At 40.5% G+C, this 23,793-nt stretch overlaps 1 protein-coding gene and 1 pseudogene across 1 annotated transcript in view; both read left to right on the forward strand.

Moving 5' to 3' along the window:
• TM2D1 (TM2 domain containing 1) overlaps positions 1-3,186 on the forward strand; it is a 40,646-nt gene extending 37,460 nt beyond the window's left edge. Inside the window, exon 7 of the mRNA XM_038537345.1 lies at positions 1,023-3,186. The gene's annotated coding sequence lies outside the window, so the exon portion shown is untranslated. The remainder of the gene's footprint in view (positions 1-1,022) is intronic.
• A 1,539-nt stretch (positions 3,187-4,725) lies between these two features.
• LOC100685210 lies at positions 4,726-5,750 on the forward strand (annotated as a pseudogene).
• The last annotated feature ends 18,043 nt before the right edge of the window (positions 5,751-23,793 follow it).

Raw genomic sequence — 23,793 nt, forward strand, 5'->3', positions numbered from 1 at the left:
ACCCATGAGATCATGATCTGAGCTGAAATCAAGAGCTGGACACCCAACTGACTGAGCCATCCAGGTGCCCCAGTACAGGCTAGACATTTTGGCCAGAGTCATGGTCCTAAGGTTTTCAGTTGATTCTGTCTCAGAGAGTACTTTAGAGGCCAGGAAAGGAACAGACGTTTATTTTTCTTTATTGTGAATGTATAAATAGGAGATGAGGATGAACTTTGCCAGTAAGGTAGATTTTTCTTTTCTCACAGTAGAAATTATGGGATATATTTTATAGTTATTGTCATGAGAGTTGAACAGTGACAGACCCTGTTGGGATCTGAGGAATTTATTCAACTAATTGTCCAAGAAGTTTTTCAGATCTTTTCTTACTATAAGAGTCTTTGGGTTTAAAACTGAAATGAAGGTTAGAGATCCACCTGCCTCTTCTTACCAGGGGATAAATTGAGACCTCAGTAAGTTGAGACTAAGATACAACTAATCAGTACAACACTGTTTGTTGAATGCGGGTCTTCTGTACATTCCACTGGTGGCTCTGCTCCGCCCACTCCACCCCGTCCACCATCAACTCTGTCATTTTGCAGTAAGCATCTTCATTTTGGAAGTTGTTAGTCCTACTTTATAAGAAAGGTTGTATAGTTTCACATAGCCCTGTTTTCATACTGTAAATTGTTGTGTCTCTTTCAAAAGTGTACAGATTTTTTTTTGTACAGATTGTTTTTAAGCCATAATGTTGGGAAAATTAAGCAAATGCAATTTAGAAAAAAATTTCATTCTCTGTAGTCTATTATATAAACTTTTAATTGGGATTCCAGACTCAGATTTGATATTTAAAACTTGAAGAGCTCATTGAGAAGGTAGATCTCTGCACTGTCATTCATGTTATCTCCTACAGCAAATATGGAAGTGCTTTAAGAGAAAAAAAAATGTCCTGAATAAATTGAAGCATTAAAATGTGCATCTACAGTAACCTCATTTGACTCCTAAAATACTGTGTTTTAACGTATTTCTTTTTTCTGTTTTAGGATTTGGGCTCCCTTGATTTCAATCAGTGTGTGGATTTCCAGATTTTCCTTTTTCTTCTTCACATACCACTTTATGGATTCTATATCACTTTTTGTTGTTCTTGATATTTTTTTGTTTTGTTGCTTTACTTGAAAGCATGTAATTCTGAGATTTATTTAATTGGACTTTCTTTGAGAGCTGTGTGCTAATAGAGTCATGCGTGGGCTACTGTCTCTATGAGATAGCTTATTACCCCGATATTCTTTAATGTCCTTTCCAAAGGCAAGTTGCCACTTGCCATTTTCGCTTCTGAAAAATAAAAGTATGACTTATTCACATTTTTTAGTGCTTTATTGTCAAGAAAACCTTAAATATTGAATGCTGCTGTCTTCTGCATTTTGATCCTTCAAAACAGTTAATCCACAATGTGAACATAAACCATTACTCTATTGCCTGGGGCCACAGTTGTGTATGAGAACCCACCTGTTTTTCTGCAGCTTGCAGATCTGTCTCTGCCTTGGTATCCAGGGAGCACAAGATCACTGGGGAGTCTGAGACCTTGAGGCTACATGGATACTTCTGGCGCTGATTCAGGCCTCTGAAACGTGAACTTTTTCCTTTTTGCTTTGGGAGTGATGCACTAGCTTTTGGAAGACCAGCTGCTGACTCATCTAGCTCAGTGCAGTTATTTTTGAAGCTGGATGGACAAGGTGGGAACACCAAACACATGATTAATGTCTTCCATCTGTTTGCACTGCCAGGCAGATGTTGGCACAAGTGCCATCAGGGATGCACCAGTGTCTGAAGGAAGCAGCCCCTGTACATTACCACTGGGTTTCTTACTGTGTTTAGGAGGGTTGTAAGAAGATGGAAACACATGAAATGTTATGTCCTCAGTTATATCATGCTTTCTTTAGTAACAAGCATAGTGATTTCACAATTACTTCAGTCCAGACTCCTTGGGAGGAAATACCATAATTTTTATCACTCATTTTATTCAAAAGTATGCAGTTATAGTACAGTTAGCTTCATAACATCTTCATCATTCAGTAACAGCTTCTCCATTTGGTGGGAGATTTTGCAGTATCAATAAATAACATGAAATTGGATTGACTCCTCATGTACATGAAGAATGGTCTCTGATTCATTTGTTAGTTAAAATACTGAGTGTCTACTCTGTGGGAGACACTGTTCTAGATGCTGGGGTGCAGCAGTGAACAAAACACAAACGAACATGCCTGTCCTTAAGGAGCTTATGTTCCCTGGGGACCAATTTTTCACAGTTGTAGTATTTCTATACTATCGATGGTTAAGCTAGCTGGTAGATGCCCATTTTCTAGTATTTCCTAGTTCCTTTTGATTGCAGAGAGTGCTTTGGAGTTTAACCTCAGGATCACCTAAGCCCAGATTTGAAGCCTTTATGTTTCTACAGCCATGTAGGTTCAGTTATGTAAGAAATACTTGGAATCAAATCTTGAAAAGTAATCTTGATTCTTGCTGTGATTGTTAGTTATTAAGTTGATTAGTGGGAAGTCTGTTTGAAAGCAGGTGCTTCTCCAAGTATTTATTCATATAAGCTGTATTCCAAAAGGGTTTTAGATAAAATCTGGAAATAAAGTCTCTTTGCAATACATTCTTAAACCTGTAGATTTTATTTTATCTATAATTTCCTAAATTTACATGACAACACTAAAGTTTTTCCAGTTTGCCCAATTCTCTGTTGCCTAATATATGTAATTTTTAACAAATGGTTTTTCTGTATCTTGTATTTATTTTTATGTAAATGCATGTAATACATGTAAATGCAGTTTTGTTTTGCTTCATTTTGCTTTAATGGAGCATTATTTTATTTTGGCTGTTAGTAGTGTCTGTGAGTACGAATCATATTTTGATGCCTCTGTATGAGATGTTTTATATGATAACTCTGCTTTTAGAGCAGTGGCCAAAATTGTGAGATGGATTAGCTTGGTCACTACTTGGGTTACTCCTAACACCTGTAAACCTCTAGTATGGAATGGAATGGGTTCTTTCAATGCTACAGAAACAGTGTGTCTAAAGAAATATTTACAAATGATAACTACTGAAGCCTAAAATAATTAATACAATTTCCAGAAGTACTTCTTTACCAAGGAGGATTTCTTACCTACACTGTATTAAAATAAAAGACCTCTTTAGGACCTCAAAGATTGTGCTATGTGTATGGCCAGCATCTGTTCATGGGATTCCTAGGACTATAAGAAATATTGATTTGTATGTTTTGTTTTTGTTTTATTAAAAAAAAGTCTTTTCCCCTTATTTTAACCTAGATGCTCAAGGCTAGGTTAAGTATATAATACTAATAGGAGGCTAGGAAGCTAAAATAGATCTAATAGCAAGAATTATCAAAAAGAAAAATTAGTTCTTAAAAAGTACAAGTCTGAGATGTCCATTCCTCTTCCTCATTGAATACCTTAAATGTAGATATTCCCAGGTTCTGGCACCTTCCCTCTGCTTTTCTCTCATTTTGCATTTTTCTATTTACAAAATTAATACAAGTATGCAAAAATTCTGGGAAACACCAAAAAGTGCAAAGAAAATGGGGCACCTGGGTGACTCAGTCAGTTGGGTGTCTGCCCTTGACTTAGGTCGTGGTCCTGGGATCGAGTCCCACATTGTGCTCCCTGCTCAGTGAGGAGTCTGCTTCTCCCTCTGCCTCTGCCCCTGCTTGTGCTATTTTGCTTGCTCTGTCAAATAAATAAATAAGATCTTAAAAAAAAAATACAAAGAAAAAACCTTATCCCACTGCCCAAAGATAACAATGTTCATATTTTTACATATGTCCCAGTTTTTTCATGCATCAGTTCCTTCACAAAAATAATATAGTCTCCATATTGTTTTGTTGCCTGCTTCTTCACATTGTAAAGATTTTTCTATTTCAATAAATATTCTTTAACAACACAATTTTAATGGCTTACAACATTATTTTTAATGACTGCACAATATTCCATGCCTGTATCATAATTTACTTATGTAATTCCTTTATGTATTCTTTGGTATTTAAGTTATTCCAGTAAATCAGCAACGTGTTTGATTCTTTTTCTCTAGAATTGCCATTCTTAGTCAAAAAATAATCATATACAGTCCTGGCTAACTAGGGTAATGGAGAAGAGTTCAAACAAAACGGCAGTCAACCCTCAATTATCCTGGTGCAGATTAACTGTGGTTCAGATACTGTAGGGACTTGTAAGTACCACTGCTCTGCAGTTAGGCCACTGCTCACTGGTGCTCATTGCTGCCCCTCACATCCCACAGGCTGCAGAAGAGCAGCTGTTTGAAAACAGGACAACTGCTGGAGAAAAGATGCTGGTTATGAGTATCAGGGAGGGACAGCAAAGTGACTCGTTTGGCCCAGGATGTTCAACAGTGGACTGAATTATCTAATGCCCTCCAGAAAACTTCAAGATAGAGGCTTTTTTTTTATTTTTTTAAATTTTTATTTATTTATGATAGTCACAGAGAGAGAGAGAGAGAGGCAGAGACATAGGCAGAGGGATAAGCAGGCTCCATGCACCGGGAGCCCGACATGGGACTCTCCCGGGTCTCCAGGATCGCGCCCTGGGCCAAAGGCAGGCGCCAAACCGCTGTGCCACCCAGGGATCCCAAGATAGAGGCTTTTTAAGGAGTAAGTAGGTGATCCCTGAAGAAACGAGTGCAGTGTGAATATGGGGAAACGAAGGCAAATATGTGACCATGGAATGAATGCTTAGTCTCAAAGATGAGAGACAAAGAGAGGACTAGATTGACATAACTAAAAAGAAAGAAAAGATGCCAGTGTGCTGAAGGAAAGAGAAGTCTCTCAACATCCTTCCTGCTTATTCTTCCAATATAACATTTAGCTGGGCCCACCGGGCCACATCCTGGTTGATACCAACTTTATCAACTTTCCCATTGAAGCCAAACTCGACTTAGTACAGTCAATGATGGACTGTCTTATCCCTCGAATAACTGACCACAATGGCTGAAATTGAGAAATTGGGGCCGAAGTATCCAGTGACTCTAAAGATTGCCAGGGATCTAAGATTTGAACAATTACTGTCCACACACAAAGGAACCTTTGCAGATGACTGTTTCTGTGCAGAGAGTAGCTCACAAGTTTTACATTGTGGCCACAGTTGACTGGGACCTTAGATGAAAGATCTGAAAGATCCCTGGAGTTCCCATCAGGTACATTTCGTTAACCATAGGGACAACACTGAGTGGATGCCAGATGATTATGGAGCCTCTTGGTTCTAATTCCTAAAAGAGTTCCACTACCTTCATCTACCAACCTTTTCTATTGCCCGTTCATATAATAATAAGCTGTAGCATGAATTATTTCTCCATTTATCCATTTGCTCTGTTACAAGCTGAATATGGTTAAATATACTCACTTTTAGATGCTGTGTTGAAGAAAAAAAAATAAAAGAAGCTCAATCACAATGGTCTTTATTTTTCCCTACTGAGAGGAAAAGAAAGGAAGATTCAGAAAATGAGAAAAGTTACTAATTAAGAATGAATAAAAATTCTAAACAGCACTGAGTACCCAAATAGTCCTGGATTAATTCATTTGTATCTGAGTTGATGACCATGATAACATTTATTCTTATTATCTCTCTCCCCCTCTCTTTAAGATTTACTTACTATTTGAGAGTGTGTGTGTGTGTGAGTAGCGCAGGAGGGGCAGAGAGAGATTCTGAAGCAGACTGTGCTGAGTACAGAGCTGGATGCAGGGCTCGATCCCACAACCCTGAGATGACCTGAGCCGACATCAAGAGTCAGACGTTTAACCAGTTGAGCCACCTAGGTGCCTCTCTCTCTGTCTCTTTTAATTAATCTCTATATCCAACATGGGACTCAAACTCACTATCCTGAGATCAAGAGCCAGATGCTCTACCAACTGAGCCTGCCAGCCTAGTTAACTTTTTTTTTTTTTTTTTTTTTTTTTTTTTTTTTTTTTTTTTTTTTTTTTTTTTCATTTTTTCTAGTTAACTTTTTAAATAGAGCTAGTATCTTATTTCTTAGTAAATGTAGCAATGCTCTTAAAGCCGGTCATTGTCTGATGGAGACAGAATGTTATCTACCTTCTTAGAAAACAGATATTAAAAAAAAAAAAAAAAAAAACCAAACATTTTTAGGAAGGATTTATAAAAATATCAAGGCTCAAAATCTTAGAATTTCAAGGATTTTTTTTTAAAAAGATTTATTTATTTATTCATGAGAGACACAGAGAGAGAGAGAGAGAGGCAGAGACACAGGCAGAGGGAGAAGCAGGCTCCATGCACCGGGAGCCCAATGTGGGATTCGATCCCGGGTCTCCAGGATCAGGCCCCGGGCTGAAGGTGGCGCTAAACCACTGAGCGCCCCCCCACCCCCACCCCCGGGGCTGCCCGAATTTCAAGGATTTTAACTTAAAAGATCCTTTTACCCTTACCATGTGCAGGGTGTTATGCTAAGCTCATTTAAAAAAATATCGATTTATTTGAGAGAGAGAGCAGGAGCAGAGGCAGAGGGAGAAGTGGACTCCCCACGGAACAGGGATCACAATGGGGGTGCTCAACCCCAGGACCTCAGGATCATGACCTGAGCTGAAGGCAGACACTTAACTGACTGACCCACCCAGATGCCCCTATGCTAAGCTCATTTTATATTTTAAATGATTTAGTCCTCACAACATTTCTGTAGGATCTTTCTAAAGACTTAATATCATCATCCCCATTTTCAAGATAAGTGAGTCCCACAAAAATTGAATGACTTGCTTAAGGCCATGAAATAAGTGTTGAAGCCAGGATTGAAACCCATATCTTTACCTGTTATCCTGCCTACAATGGGATAGTTACAACTGTTTAATTCTATGAGACACTGCTAATGACTACGTAATAAGAGATGTTCCTTAATAGATTGTTTAATGTTTTCAGTATGGAAATTATCTGCCTATACTGAGGTTTTTACTTAACCAATAGTTTGCTGTTTAAAAACACAAACTTGGGCAACCCGGGTGGCTCAGCAGCTTAGCACTTGCCTTCAGCCTGGGGCCTGATCCTGGAAACCCGGGATCGAGTCCCACTTCGTGCTCCCTGCATGGAGCCTGCTTCTCCCTCTGCCTGTGTCACTGCCTCTCTCTGTCTCTCTGTCTCTCTCTCTCTCATGAATAAATAAAATATTTTAAAAATAAAAAAAACAAACTTATTTAGGGGCACCTGAGTAGCTCAGTGGTTGAGCATCTGCCTTTGCCTCAGGTCCTGATCTCGGGGTCCTATGATCAAGTCCCACATTGGGCTCCTGACAGGAAGCCTGCTTCTCCCTCTGCCTATGTCTCTGCCTCTCTCTGTGTGTCTCTCATGAATACATAAATAAAATAAAATAAAACATTTAAACTTCTCAACTTTACATCATGCAGATGCCAACATGGTTTATGAATATCTAAATGAGACTATAGATGGAGCAATGATTTTGTAAAACCCAGATTTTTCTGCTGCCGCCTTATCTGACATTTGCAGCACAAGTCTGATTATGTTTGCACGACAAGGAGACAGATGGTAGGTGGGACCATACTGTTATAAGCTCTGCTTAGTCCTGCTGACGTCAGATGATCCAGACACATCTGTAGATGGTGGGATTGCAGGTGATTTTTATTTAGTTAGGGTGGGTTTTGTTTTTTGTTTTTTGTTTTTGGTCTTTGGTTTATCTGAATTTTCTAACTTCCACAATAAACATGCATTATTTGCATGCACATATTTGACACAGTAAATGATAATATGGGTAAATTAGAACTCAAGAAAATCTTGTTCTTTTCCTCCCCTCTCCTTCTTCCTCAAGATACACTTACCCTAATCCCTGATGTGACTCTGACTTTAAAGAATAGATAATACATTTAAAAGAAAAAGGCAGATCTAACACATGGTATCAAAGGTCTGACATCCAACCAGCACAGTTTGGTGGGAAAAGCATCAAAGCAGTACTGTAGAACCAGGCCTGAGTCAGTATCCTGCCTTTGTTGCTTGTTTTGTGACTAAACACATACAGTTCCGAGCCCCTCTGACTTCATATAAACAGGGATCATCATATCAATTAGGTGATGTTGAGAGATTAAAAATGACATAGGTAACGGTCATTATTTATTGAATATATTTTAAAGGAATAGAATGACGACATTAGGCATTGGGTGGGTCCCTCTGAATTTGCAAGGACTTCCACATACTTGGGCCATAGTGTGGTCATACCTAGAGTGAAATACCAGTTGGCTCAAAAGTTCGTCTTTTTTTTTTTTTTAAGATTTTATTTATTTATTCATGAGAGACACAGAGAGAGAGAGAGAGAGGCAGAGACACAGGCAGAGAGAGAGAGAAGCAGGCTCCATGCGGGGAGACCGATGTGGGACTTGACCCCGGGTCTCCAGGATCGCACCCCCGGCTGAAGGTGGCACTAAACTGCTGGGCCACCAGAGCTGCCCTCGAAAGTTTGTCTTACAGAAGGAAGGTAAGGTGTGTTCTTGGAGCATTATTTACCTACATTTTTCTTACCTTTATTAACACTATCATTACATATAGCCACTCTGTGTAATACGGGCCAAAAATCTCTACTTTCTCAAGAAAGTAGTCTTTTTTGAGCAGGGGTGAGGAAGAGACAGAAGGAGAGGGACAAACAGACTCCCCGCTGTGCAGGGAGCCCAAGGCTGGGCTTGATCCCAGGACCCTGAGATCATGACCTCAGCTGAAGGCAGGTGGGTCAATCGACTGAGCCACCCAGGTGCCCCCCAAGAGAGTAGTCTTATTGGCACCTTTGGTGCTTGAAGACTTTTCCTTAAGTAAGGGAAGGCTGCAATGTGGTAGATTTTGTTTTTGTTGCTTTTAATATGAAGTTTGTTGGAGATATCTGTCTAATACATTTAGAAATGTTGCTATGAGGCAGAAATGTTGCTACTTTCAGCCCAAATTAAGGTTAATTGCAAGCAATTGCTACACATAGAACAAAATGCTGCTTTTACCTTGTCAATGTTATCAGAATATGCCAAGCCATGTGGAGATTAAAACTTGAAAAATGATGAAGGTTAGAGCTCTTTGGGCTGCTATGCCAAAGAAAAACGTCGTCTTACCAGAACACTTTAGAAAATATGTGGTGTTTGGAATTTTTAATCATGTGAGCTTATTTTATATGTAAGAGGGTGTGATTATGAAGACTTAAGGGTCCGTTTTTGGTTTTCAGACAAACCTCAAAATTTGACTATTCATTTGATAATCGCAACATTAGAAACATAGGGGAAATGACATGTTTTCTTTATGTGATTTGTGATTGAATCAAGTGTTGAAGTGGCTGGAGACGACACAAATTGCTCTAAATAACTACAGCAAGTCTTTAAAAGGGTATTTGAAAGGCATGAATTTATTATTAATTCTCAACTATATATTGACCTACTGCGTACCCCTTCTGCTCTTGCCCTTGTACATATAACAATATATTGTTCACACACAGCCAAAACAATAAAAGTAAATGAGAACATGTCACTTTCCTGCTGATTCTTAATGGTTTCATGTTGTGCTTCAAATATGCCAAATTGGTTCCTACCTCAAGATTTTCATACTGGCTCTTTCCTTTGCCTGGAATGCTCTTCCCCAGGTTTTTGCAACCTGGCTTCCTCATATCTTTGAACCTCTGCTCAAATAATCCCCCCTGACTGTCCTTCTGGAGTACTACCCCAGTCAGTCCTCCACTGGTCCCTTCATTTCTCTTCACAGCACTAATGCTAGTTGAAATGACATGTGTTTACTTATTTTCCCTTTGGTTCCCCTCCTAGAATGTAAGCTTGGTGAGGGCAGGGACTTTTTCTTGGATAGCACTGTACCATCAGTTCTTAGAACAGTCCCTGGGACGTAATAGGTGCTCAGCGGATATTCCCACTAGAATAGGTTAATAAGAATATAAATTAATCTGAGATTAAATAACCTGCTTTGAATAATTTACTTTAGGGGTTGGCATCCAAACATGATCCCAACCCTGATTATTGTCTACAGGGAGGGAGTGGTAAGGAAATGAGCCTATGCTGATTTATTCAAGTCCTTGGTGGTCCCAGGGCTTGGGACAGTGCCTAGAACAGTATAAGAATTTTATCAACGTTGGGATGCCTAGGTGGCTCAATGGTTGAGCATCTGCCTTTGGCTCAGGTCATGGTCCCAAGGTCCTGGGATCGAGTGTCACATCAGGTTCCCCATGGGGAGCCTGCTCTTCCCTCTGCCTATGTCTCTGCTTCTGTGTGTGTGTGTCTCCATGAATAAAAAAATAAAATATTTAAAAAAAAGAATTTTATCAACATTGAATTCTTTTTTTTTTTTTTTTTTTTTAGTATTTTATTTATTCAATTTGACACAGCACGTGCACAAGCAGGGGGAGCCGCAGGGAGAGGAAGAAGCAGGCTCCCCGCTAAGCAGGGAACCCGACAGAGGGCTTGATTCTGGGATCATGACCTGAGCTGAAGGCAGACACTTAACCAACTGAGCCACCCGGGTGCCCCCAACATTAAATTCTTACCATGGGATGGGTGATTGCTAGAGGTGGTTCTCAAAAAGGAAAAAAAAAAAAGAAAAAGAAAGAAAGAAAAGGAAAAAAAGACCAGTAAATAGATTATCAGAAACAATAGGAAGGAGATAGATTGGGGGGGGGGGCGCTACTAAATCACCTAATATGTGTCATATTATTATATGTCATTATGTACTTTCCTGACTTGATTATCGTGTTGGTAGGAAGACTAATAGCCTTCTGGAGATGTCAATGTCCTAATCCCCAGAACCTGGGAATATGTTACTTTATGTGACAACAAGGACTTAGTGTGGGTGATTAAATTAAGTTCATAAAATGGGAAGATCATCTTGAATTGTATGGGTGGGCTCAATACAATCGTAAGAGCCCTTACAAGGGACAGAGGAAAGAAGGAGAGCTAAAGATAAGATGACTGACCAGAGGCCAGAGAGGAGAGAGATTTGAAGATTCCACACCACTGGCTTTTCAGATAGAGGGAGGAACCATGGGCCAAGGAATGTAAGTGGGTGTTAGAAGCTAGGAAAAGAGGGAAGGGATTCTCCCCTGGAGCCTCCGGAGGAACACAAGTCACTGACACCTTGATTTTAGCCTTGTAAGACCCATCTCAGACTAGTAACTTCTAGAACTGAAAGATTATACATGTGGGTTGTTTTAAGCCACTAAGTCTACCATAATTTGTTGCTGCCCCACTAGGAAACTACTATAGTTGTTACGTTCAAAGTGAATTACTTATAGACAGCATGTTGTGGGATCATCCCTTTTTCCCATTATGCTAGTCCTTGTCTTTTAATGGTTATGTTTAGGCCATTTGCATTTAAATTAATTATTGACCTGTTAGGCTTAAATCTGCCATCTATTACTTGTTTTTTTGTCTTTCTCTGCTTCTCATTCTGTTTCTCTTTTTTGCCTCTTGGGCATTACCTGAACATTTTTTTAAATTGACATTTCTTTATTTACCATGCTTTGGAGTATATCACTCTGCATAATTTTCTTGAGTGGTTGCTCTTAACATTACATCAGACATCCATAACTTGTCACAGTGTACTAATATCAACATTTGACCCCTATTAGTGAAGTATTGGACGCTTACCTCAGTTTAGGCCCCTTTACATTTTCCACTTTTTTTAAAGTTTTTTTTTTTTTTCTTTAAAGTAATTTCTACACCTATTGTGGAGATCAGACTCACAACTCCGAGATCAAGTGTCAGTCGTGTGCTCCACCAACTGAGCCTGCCAGGCACTCTCAACTTTTCTACTTTTATTTTATTTTTTGTAATGCAGATTTTTAAAAATTTTATTTATTTATTCATGATAGTCACACACAGAGAGAGAGAGGCAGAGATACAGGCAGAGGGAGACTTTTCTACTTTCAAAATGGCACAGCCATAATAAGAAACTAAGGCAAGCCTCAGAACCCATTTTACACATGGCTACTTCTGTTGGCTTAGGAGTTAAACTTCCCAAGTTCAAATTCTACCCTCTGCAGTTAGTGTGTTGTGTGACCTTGAGCAAAATCCTCCCTGCTTTGAGTCTCAGTTCCCTCATCCATAAGTTGAGAAGGAAGTAGTAATACAAACTACCCATTAAATGTTTCTATTTATATTTCTTCAGGGTCTATATGCAGCATTTTCAAAATTATTCTCAGCTTCTTTTTTATAAGAGGCTTTATTTTTTAGAGCGGTTTTAGGTCACAGCAAAGCTGAGCAGAAGGTACAGAGATTTCCCATATATATCCTGGCCCAACCCATGCATAGCCTGCCCCATTATCCACATCTCTCACCAGAGTGGCACTTTGTTATCATAGATGAACCTACACCCACAGGTCATAATCACCAGAAGTCCATAGTTCATGTCAGGATTCACTCTTGGTGTTGTGCATTCTACGGGTTTGTACAAATGTGTTGTAACATGTATCCACCATTATAGTATCATACAGATACTATATTTTCTCGGGGCTGGAAATCCTCTGTTCTCTGCTTACTCAAACCTCCCTCCCCTCTAACCCCTGGCAACCACGAATCTTTTTACTGTTTCCATAGTTTTGCCTTTCCAGATTATTGTTAGAATTGTGCAGTATGCAGCCCTTTCAGATTGGCTTCTTTCACTTAGGAATGTGCATCTACACTTCTCCCTGTCTTTTCATGGCTTGACGACTCATTTCTTTTAGTGCTGGATAATATTCCATTGTCTGGATGTACCCCACTTTATTTATTTATTCATCCACTGAAGGACATTGTGGTCATTTCCAAGTTTTGGCAACTATGAGTAAAGCTGCTACAAGCATCTGTGTGAAGGTTTTTATGTGGACATATCTTTTCAATAACTGTGGGTAAATACCAAGGAGCATGATCACTGGAATGTGTGGTAAGGGGATGTTCAGTTTTGTGAGAAACCTTTACATTGTCTTCCAAAAGGCCATATTATTTGACATTTCCACCAGCAATGAATGAGAGTTCCTGTAGCCCTCAATTTTCACCAGCATTTGGTCTTATCAGTGTTTTGAATTTTGCTCATTGTAATAGGTTTGTAGTGGTATCTTCTTGCTTTATTTATTTATTTTTAAAGATTTTATTTATTCATGAGAGACACACACAGAGAGAGAGAGGCAGAGACACAGGCAGAGGGAGAAGCAGACTCCTCACAGGAAGTCCGACATGGGACTCGATCTCAGGTCTCCAGGATCACGCCTCAGGCTGAGGGTGGTGCTAAACTGCTGAGCCACCCGGGCTGCCCCTCTTCTTGTTTTAATTTGCATTTTTCTTATGACCTATGATATGAAGGAGGTTTTATTAAAGATTTTATTTATTTATTCATGAGAGACACACAGAGAGAGAGAGAGAGAGGCAGACACAGGCAGAGGGAGAAGCAGGCTGCCCGCAGGGAGCCTGATGTGGGACTCAATCCCAGGACTCCAGGATCACGCCCTGGGTCAAAGGCAGGCACTAAACCACTGAGCCACCCAGGGATCCCTGTGAAGGAGGCTTTCATATGATTATTTGTCATCTGTAGATCTTTGGTGAGATGTCTGTTAAAGTCTTTGGCCCATTTGTAGATGTGTTATTTGTATACTTATTGTTGAATTTTAAGAGTTCTTCATATACTCTGGAGAGCAGTCTTTTATCAGATGTGTCTTGTACAAGTATTTCCTTTCAGTCTGTGGCTTGTCTTCTCATTCTCTTAAAAGTGTCTTTCACAAAGTAAAAAGTGTTGGTTTTAATGAAGCCCAGCATAACAGTTAATTCTTTCATGGATTGTGCCTTTGGTATTGTATATCTAAAAAGTCATTACCCAATCCAAGGTCATCTAGATTTTCTCCTATGTTACCTTCTAAGAGTTTTATAGTTTTGCATTTTACATTTAGGTCTGTGATCCATTTTGAGTTAATTTTTGGGAAGGGTATAAGTAAGGCCTGTGTCAATAGATTTTTTTTTAATGTGGATGTCCAGTTGTTCCAGCACCATTTATAGAAAACTCATCTTCATTTGTTTTTCTTTCTTTCTTTTTTTTTTTTTTTTAAAGACTTTATCTATTCATGAAGACACAGAGAGAGAGGCAGAGACATAGACTGAGGGAGGAGCAGGCTCCCTGCAGGGAGCCTGATGTATGACTCGATCCCAGGACCCCAGAATCACGACCTGAGCTGAAGGCAGATGCTCAACCACTGAGCCACTCAGGCACCGCCTCATCTTCATTTCTAAATTTATTCCTCCAGTGTCCTTATGGTGGGAGATAGCAGCACCTCTACCATGGGCGAAACTCAGCAGTTCATTTGTTCTTTCCTTCTCTCTCACTCTCTCTCTTTTTAAAGATTTTATTTTTTTAAGTAATCTCTGTGCCCAGTATGGGACTCAAACTCACAGCTCCAAGATGAAGAGTTGCACGTTCCATAGATCTAGCCAGACAGGTGCCCCTTAGCAGTTATCATTGATGATAACTCTCTTCTCCCTACATCCAATACATTCAATTCCACCTTATAAGTACTTTCAAATCATTACTTCATCCTCACTCCAACTGTTTTTCAGGCACCTGAATCCCTGTTATCTGGGAGCTTGTGACAAACTCCTGTCTGGTCTACCTGGTCAGTCCCAGCTTCTTCTCCATCCACCATTCCTGCTCCCACCATACTGATCTTTCTTTTTAAAGATCTTATTTATTTATTCGTGAGAGACACACAGAGAGAGGCAGAGACACAGGCAGAGGGAGAAGCAGGCTCCATGCTGCTTCTGGAGTCCCGAGACTCCAGGCTCAAGATCACACCCTGAGCCAAAGGCAGAGGCACAACCCCTGAGCCACCCAGGCGTCCTCATACTGATCTTTCTGAAAAGCAAATCTGATCATCTCTATGCTGCTTGGGGCTTTTCGGAAGCTCCCTATTTCATTTATAAGATGAAATCCAAATCCCTTTTCTTAGATTAACAGGTTTATCCTTAGTGAGTCCCAGCCACCATGGTTCCCCTCTCTCTACCACCAGTACTTGTGAGCTGACCCCTTGGAGTGAGGGAAATGTGTCCTAACCTCTTATTTCACAAGAGAAAAAAGAGAAATCAGAAGCACGTAGGGTGAATCACTAGCATATGTGTAACACAGGTGTCCATTACACTACTTCCCTTCATCTTAGTTACATACATGTTAGTTTTGACATAACTAAAACCTTGCCCCTCCCAAACCTTTCTCCATCTTTCCTCCCTGCAGGTAAACACTAACCTGAAGTCAGTGGGGTAAAGTCTTGACTCCTCTGTCTCCCTCACTACACAGTGGGTGCCCCAGGGAGGGCAGGGAAGATGGGGGTTGTTCTGCTGAGGTCTCTCCGATGCCAGCACTTAGCACAGAGCTCGTCACAAGCACCCCTTGAACAACTGGCTGGCAAAGCTAGCGTCAGTGGCTACCCTGAGCCCACTGCCTTCCAAACCAGCTCTTTCTAGGGTCTTAGCTCCACCTGTTGTTCTTACTCTGGTGAGAATTTGCTCCTTCTCAGAGAAGGGCTGAAATGATTATTATAGGGGCAAAAGGGAACAGAGGACAGAGCACGAATTTTAGAGTCAAGCTTACTGGGTATGTGCCTTTCAGCAATTACTTAATCTCGCTGGGCGTTTAATTTCCTCTTTTGTAAAAATGAGGCTAATAATACTGATTTAGCAGGGGTTTCGTGAGGATTAAATAAAGTTAACAAATGTGAATGTTCCCTTTATGGTGGAGGAGGTGCTCAATAAATGTTGCTATTGCCATAAAAGTAATTAAGTATTTTATCTTTTTGTTTTTCTTTCTCAGATTTTTTCCCCCTCATGGGCTTTTTATTTTGTTTCCCTCATTTCCCCATTCGTTAACACCACTGCTCCTTCTCTCATTCCATTTCCACAGCCCGGGAGAAAGCTCCACTGTGCACTGCCCATCTGTAGCCCATGTACCCTGGAGGTCCAGCTCCATCCGGTTCTGAATATTCCAGCTTTCTTGTCCTCTTTTCTTCTTTAAACTAGGTCATAGATCACTTATCTTCTGTGATATACTCTCGAATGTGGCATTTACATTGGAGTGTTCTTTCCCATCCTCTTTGTAAGCTCCTCAAAGGCCCAGACTGAGTCTTCTATTTCTCTATTATTTTCCACGCATCTCAGTCCTAACACAGGAGGTAGGGTGATGTGGAGTCAGGCTATCTGAATTCAAATCCTGTTCTGCTACTTGCTAACTGTGATCTCGATCAAGTAACTTAATTTTTCTAGACCTCGGTTTTCTTATTTTGTTTTATTTTATTTATTTATTTCAGAGAAGAGGGAGACCAGCATGAGCAGGGGGAGGGGCAGAGAGAGAAGCAGACTCCTCACTGAGCAGGGAGCCCATCATGGGGCCGGATCTCAGGACCCTGAGGTCATGACCCAAGCTGAAGGCAGACACCTAACTGACCTAGCCACCCAGGTGCCTCTAGACCTCGGTTTTCTTGGGGTAAGTTGGGAATAATAATAATCCCTCCACTGTAAGATTCTTAATGTAATCACACCTTCAAGGTCCTTTTTGCTGTGTAAAAGAATATATTTAAAGGTTCTGGGCTGAGAATGTAGACATCTTGGGGGGAGCATTTATTTTGCCTGCCACACCAATATCATAAAATTCATTCATTCATTCAACAAACACTTACTCATCACCTAGCATATGTCAGACCTTCTTTTAGCCCCTAGGGCTGCAAATACAAATAAAAATAATATCTAGTGGATAGAGAGTGTCTAGTTTAGTGGAGAAACTTTGTTGGCAGTGGACCTATCTTATGATAGTATTTCTTGAAATGTGGAGGAGAAATGAGAATATCTCATATTTAACAGCTACCCAAAGCTTGGTGCCACTTTGATTGATGGAGAGGCAGAAAATGGATATAGTACAGCACTCTTAAGTTAAACACACCCTACATCTGTGTGTGTGAATACTTGTCAATTAGGTTGAGGTATTCTTGAAATTGCTCTCTCAATGAGAAACCAACAGAAATCACATGCACAATATTAAAGTGAAAAAGACGACGTGGAAGGGCGATACTGTTTTTTGTTTTCTGTTTATCGCCAAGGTGGTATATGTGGAATGCAAGGATCAGGGAGAAAGGTTTTTCACTTGGGCATCATCTACCCAATAGAATAGGCTTATTTCATTTACCTTCTCACACATTAGAAAAAACACACCGATTTGGTTTTGGTTTGGTTTGGTTTTTCATGTGTATGCTTTCAATTATTGATAGTGAGGTTGATCCAGGGGCATTATGACAGCCTATCCACTGGAAGAGAAAATGGGAGAATAAGCACAAGAATGGGAAGTACCTGCCAGAAATTCTTAGAGATATGGGCCTTGGTTGGCAAAGCAACATTCTGAAAAAGAAAACAAACCAAAAATAATCTTTTCAAGTGACTAGTCAATCATGTTTTTATTTCTATTCCCTTGTCAGAAATGAATAAAAAATATCCATCTTTCGACCCTGTATTTCCTATTGAATAATTCTTCCTGTCTCCTTTGAATATAGACTTGCTCTCCAAACTTCTTTTCTCCTGCATGGTCTTCCACCTGTGTGACTGCCAAGAAGCGGGCTAATGTCCTCTGAAGGACAGAATCCAGAAGGGTTTTCTTTCCCAGGACTTGGCAACATGTCACATTTTTTCTTTGGTCGGGGTCTGGGCTTGTTTATATTTTTGTCTTCTTGAGTTCCGAAAGGACCATAAATGACTGGAGTGCCTTCTTAACATGCAGGAAGTTCACTCTAGCGGCTTTTGTTTATTCATTATTTTATTCATTATTTTAAAAGGTGAGACTTTTGTGAGTCACTTTGGCTTGTAGAGACCACACAGCTCATTTTGTGAAGGTTATGCTGACATTCTCTCATTCAACAAATATGTATGGGGTACCTACTCTGTGAGAGTTAGGTGCAGTAGGGGAGGAAGTAGGGAAAGAATGGACATCTACTGAGCTTCAGTTCATGCACGCACTGTAACCTTTTATGCTTAGATAATTTGCTTAAGAAATATAAGTCATTGCACTCAGAGGTTCTTGGTGTGGCAGATAGGTCTCTTCCTCCCTGCCAGCTCCAATTGTCTGTCTATAGCACTGTGCTGCAAAGGGCTGTGAGCTGAGCTCAAATGGGATGGGAAAACATGGTGAGATCAATAAATTATGTCTGCTCTAAGTGTGAAAGGGGACACTGGCGACATATACGCATGTAAACTTTCATTTACTCTTTAAACTCTTACTGAACACCAACCATGTACTTAGGCACCATGAAGGCATATGTGGATATAAATGCCAAACAAGGCAATGTGTGACAAATGCCAATAGATGACCACAAACACACTGTAACAAAGAAATGTAGAGAAATCGCTCTGGAATGGTCCAGAAGACATCAAGGAACAGCTTTTCCATGAATTAAGCCTGGTATATGAGTCAAGGTTTCATCAGAGTAGAACCCACTGGGAGTGTTACGGAATATGGGATTTATTATAGCAGTTAGACATTATGTAATTGTGGGAGGGTCTGGGGAAGTAAGGGAACCGACGGATCAGAAATAAAATACCAGACCTCCTGAAACCCTGGCACTGATAGATGGGTAGGAGCTTGCAGGGAAAACCTAGGAAGGCAGGTGAGTCTAGCTGTTGGGATGGAACTACCAGGGGAAGCTCATGGAAGGTTGTTGATTCTATCTGGTGGTGGGCTGGAGCAGTGGGTGGTCATCAGGGCAGCAACTGGGAACAAGAGCTGGTCACAGAGCAGGGGGAAGCTAACACATTTGAACCAGCTAGTGCCTCTGCTTTAGTCTCTCACCACATCTAATCAAGACTTTAACCTTCTAGAACTCCTGAAAATCTGTCTTTTGGTCAACTCTAATGTGCAATCATACAGGAAAAGAGATCACGAGAAATGTTCCAACTTAGCCACGTTGACACAGTTCAAAACATCACACCTCAAAAAGTGACACAAATCTGCATAAGAGGAGCGAACAGAGCAGGTGGGAAGGCTTGTGGGTAAGGTTTGGTGGTGGGAATGAGTAAGTTAGTATTTAGGAAACCATGAGTAGATGGCTCTGGGTATAATGACTTATGCTAGAAAGTAGTGGAAGATAAGGTAAGAAACAAAGATTGGAATCATTAATTAATGAATTAATTAACCTATTCAGTCATTATTTATTGAGCACATTTTATCTACCAGGCACTGTAGTAAGTGCTATCTATGAGGCACTGTACCAGGCTATCGCTAGGGTGATAAGTGAAGAGCCAAACCTTGAAAGAATTTGAATGTTAGACTAAAATATTTGATCCAACTCTTGAGAAATAATACACTCTTCCAATTGGGACAACTGATTAATTGAATTTCTTTAAAAAAATTTTTTTTAAAGACTTTATGTTTTATTCATGAGAGATACAGAGAGAGAGAGAGAGGCAGAGACACAGACAGAAGGAGAAGCAGGCTCCATAGAGGGAGCTGGATGCTAGACTCCATCCTGGGTCTCCAGGATCACGCCCTGGGCCCGAAGGCAGGCGCCAAACCGCTAAGCCACCCAGGGATCCCTGATTAGTTGAATTTCTGCTCTTAATTCGACTCGACCAATATTGAACTCAATTCAACCAACATTGAACTCAATTCAACCAAGCCCTTCTCTTTGCAAACTCCTGCAGACACTATCACCATCCTCTCAAACTGTGAAACATGGCTGCAGCAGATAGGATTGGTCAAAGTAGAAATACCAAGTTACTTCTTTCTCTGGCAATTTTCTGGAATGATTTGTACATACATTTTATTTTAAGCCATGATGTTTTTCTTCCAAAGCAAAGGTACTTTATTAGGTGCTTAAGTAAGACAAATGGCATACAGATTGAATTGCCTTAAATCCCCCAATTTTTTGCTGAAACCAATGTTATTTCAGAACTCTGCCAGTGAAGCATAGCACAGCTTAACATTGTGCCTCTTGCTGAGCATACATGATCTCATTTAACACTCACAAAAGCCTTAAAAAGTAGATACTATTATTGGACCCATTTTGTGGAAATGGAAAGCAAGACTTAATGAGATTGAACAACTTTCCCGGGATTTTATAACTGGTAAGAGACTGAGTTAGGAATCTACTCTTCCTAACCACTCCACAGCCAGGGTGAGCAGCTAACTACTCTATAATTTGGTGACTGATGACTTAAAGAATCCTCCAGGTGACTCAGGGGGAATAGTTTACAAGAAGAATAGATGTCTAAGAAATATTGCTTGTAGGGGATCCCTGGATGGCTCAGTGGTTTAGTGCCTACCTTCAGCCCAGGGCGTGGTCCTGGAGACCCGGGATCGAGTCCCACATCGGGCTCCGTGCGTGGAGCCTGCTTCTCTCTCTGCCTGTGTCTCTGCCTCTCTCTCTCTCTGTGTTTCTCATGAATAAATAGATAAAATCTTAAAAAAAAAGAAATATTGCTCATAGTCTTAATACATACAAGTTGAGGGTAAAACATCTATGGAAGGAAATCTGCAAAGAGCAGAGTGATCTTGAACTCTTTAGGCTGCGCTCCAATGATTCAAGTTGGCATATAAGCATTTCCTGTGGGCTCCAAGATGCAGGTACCTGCACCTCAAACCCTTGTTGTATTTGGATAGTTCTGAGCATTGTGTGGTGGGTGCTTTTTTTTTTTTCCACAACTAACCCCTGAATTTATTACTGGATAATGTGGATATCCTGCCATTTCTGCTAAATAAGCAATGTAACGAGGATCTCATTGTATTGTATATGTGCATGTCATGTATGAAAAAGAGTGCTGAATCTTTACAGAGTCAGAACTGAGCTAAAATGAAAAACAATATCTGACCCTTGCAGGGTGTGCCACGAAGTCAGAAGAATTTCCTTCTTTCCATTTCCATTTCTATTTTACCACTTGCTGTTATCCCAGATCCTTATTGAAGTGTTCCGATCAGCTTGACAGACTGTACTCTTTGATACAGAGCCCATTATCCTCACTTTGAGGTATCTAGTAGTAGATTTGTACATTCCTTTGTAGGTTACAAAGCAGCGTTGCGATTAACCCTGGTAACAGCTTAGTGAGGTCAGCAAGGCTACTACTGCTCTTTCCATTGTACAGCAGAGCAAACTGAGGTCCAGAGAGATGAAAAGACTCCTCCCCCAGCTAGTTAATGGCAGAACCAAGACTAGGACTAGCTTTTCCTGCTCTGCCACTTAAGAAATGTCAACCCTGGGAAGGTGAACACCATAGTCATGAGTCAAATTTTTTTACCTTTTTTTTTTTTTTTTTAAGATTTTATGTATTTACTTGAGAGAGAGAGAGCATGAGCAGAGAGAGGGGCAGAGGGAGAGGGAGAAGCAGACTCCCCACTAAGCGGAAAGCCCGACATGGGGCTCGATCCCAAGACCCTGAGATCATAGCTTGAGCGGAAGTCAGACGCTTAACTGACTGAGCCACCCACGTGCCCCAATTTTTCACTTTGTAATCATATTTTCACATGTTGACATCCTGTTTTCTTTAGGACCCCTTCTAAATTAATTTTTTGGATAGGACTACATGAGGTTGTGTTATTGAGGGGAGGGGGTGTGTGGACAAGGAATCCAAAGCACACGGATCAATGACCAATGAGCTTCCTTCTTTACAGCACAGGCGATCCAAACCAAATGTGACAAATGGCCAGAATCTCATAAGTATTCCAGCTCTCCACTTCCCCAGTTTGATTACATTGTACCGGATGGCATTTGGAACTCGGTTCAGGGTGCATAGAGCTGAATTATGCAATTTGCCAATATGCAATTAACTGGAGTAGCAACACATTCAATCTAATGGGGGCCAGACAGAGACTGCATAATTCTTGGGAGCACAAGTTGATTATGCAGTTAAGTGATATGCACTTAAGAGAAGTGCACCACATCTATATGATCCCATTTCTTCCAATAGATTCTTCATGGCACTTCACTCCAGCCTTTCTGCTTTTATGGTCAAACATATTCTAACCTGCATCCACTTGAAATGAGAACTTTACTTCATATGAAGATTCAGGATTCATTTCTTTTAAGAACAAACCTTTAAAAATCTTAACTCTTGAATGCAAAAATGGATAGGCACATGAGAAATGAAAGGGGCGAATTGGGGGCTCCATATATCTGGGTCTTAAAGATAGGGAACAATACCTGAATTGTATAATTTAGGGTGCTTCGTTTTCAGTTTCTTTTTTTCCCCTTGGTTAGGAAGTTGTGTTTCAAATGCAAACGTGAGATGCATGAAAAGATTTCTTTTTAAAAGCAATGGCCTTTGCAGTCGGTATTTTCTTTTTTCTTTTTTTTTTTTTTTTTGTAACTTGAAAATGGATATTGTAGAAACGGGGCCCTTTTACGAGAAACTCCAATTAAATGACAGTTCATTGAGTGTAGCCAGTTTTAAGTTACTCTGATGATGATGGATCGTTAATTTAATTTGGCAGGTTTTACTGGTTTACTGTATGCTTGCTGTATGCCCTGGATTGACCTAAATCCTTTGGGGGACCCCCAGAAGTATAAAATATGGCTGCCTGTCCTCAATCTCCTTAGCAGGTCACGAGTCATACATACAAAGTAATTGAGGAACAATAAAACATAGCATATGATTAGGCGTCCACTACGGTTGTTAAGAGAGTACAAGATGAAAAGAAATCAGAGAAGAGAGAAAATAAACTGGGCTGGAATTTCTCATCACTAGAGGGAGACAGAGGGAGAAGCAAGGGTCAGAGCTACACATGTATTAGGTCGCATCAAAACTATTCTGTAAAGGTTTTATTGTCCCAAATTTACAGATGAAGAAGCTGAGGCTCAGGGAGGTTAAGGAATCATCCATGATCTGCAGGTAGTAGGAAACAAAGTCAGAATTGAGAATCCGGTCTACCTGTCTCTACACTTCCTGCTTGGAGGTATTCAAGTGCGAAGTCACAGCAGACAGACTGGGAAGAATTCAGACACCTGTTGGGAGGATTAACTGCATCACCGTCTCCCCCAATCCAGGGTCCTATGGTCTGGAAAGATTTCAAGGGGCAGGTAGGAGTTGTGCTCTCAGTTTTGAGAGACCTCCTTCTTATCCATTTAGCAGCCAGGCTCACAGATAAAGTTCACCCTGAGTTAAATACATTTCTGCAAGTCTAGCAAAATCAAATGTGGTTAATGAGCAAAGCACAGAGTGACTTAGCATTTGGGACCATTGTGGTAGGCAAGGAAGAGAGAATAACAAAGATTAATTGTCATAGTACCATCAAATCTCCTTTCCCTGAAGGAGAAGATGGCCCAGGAGTGGGGAGCCAAGTGTGACTGGGCCTGGCTGGGACCAAACATTTCAGGGCTGTCTGCTATGCAGTAATTTGCTCTTTATGTGTTTTCTACTGCTGTGTGACAAACTTTGTGACTTGAAACAATACCTGTTTGTTATAGTTTCTCTGGGTATGGAGTACATGCATGGGTTAGCTGGTTTCCTTGCTCAGAATCTCACAAGATTGCATTCAGGATGTCATCTAGGGCTGCATTCTCATCTGGAGGCTTGACAAGGGAAGAACCTACTTCCATCCTCATTGCTGTTGTTGGTGGAATTCCTTGCTGCTGTGAGACTCATGGGGGTGTCTGTCTTTGGTGTCAGTTTGCTTTTGGAGAACACTTTGTAGTCTGCCAATGCTTTTCCATTCCACATGCATTCTCTTCCTATTCCACCATTCAAACAATTGTCCAATCACAATCCTGAAAGTCACCTTTGATTTCTCAATTCACTGGCAAGTCCTGTGGGCTACCCTT

The sequence above is a fragment of the Canis lupus genome, chromosome 5, assembly GCF_011100685.1.
Source record: "Canis lupus familiaris isolate Mischka breed German Shepherd chromosome 5, alternate assembly UU_Cfam_GSD_1.0, whole genome shotgun sequence".
In the NCBI taxonomy this organism is placed as follows: domain Eukaryota; kingdom Metazoa; phylum Chordata; class Mammalia; order Carnivora; family Canidae; genus Canis; species Canis lupus.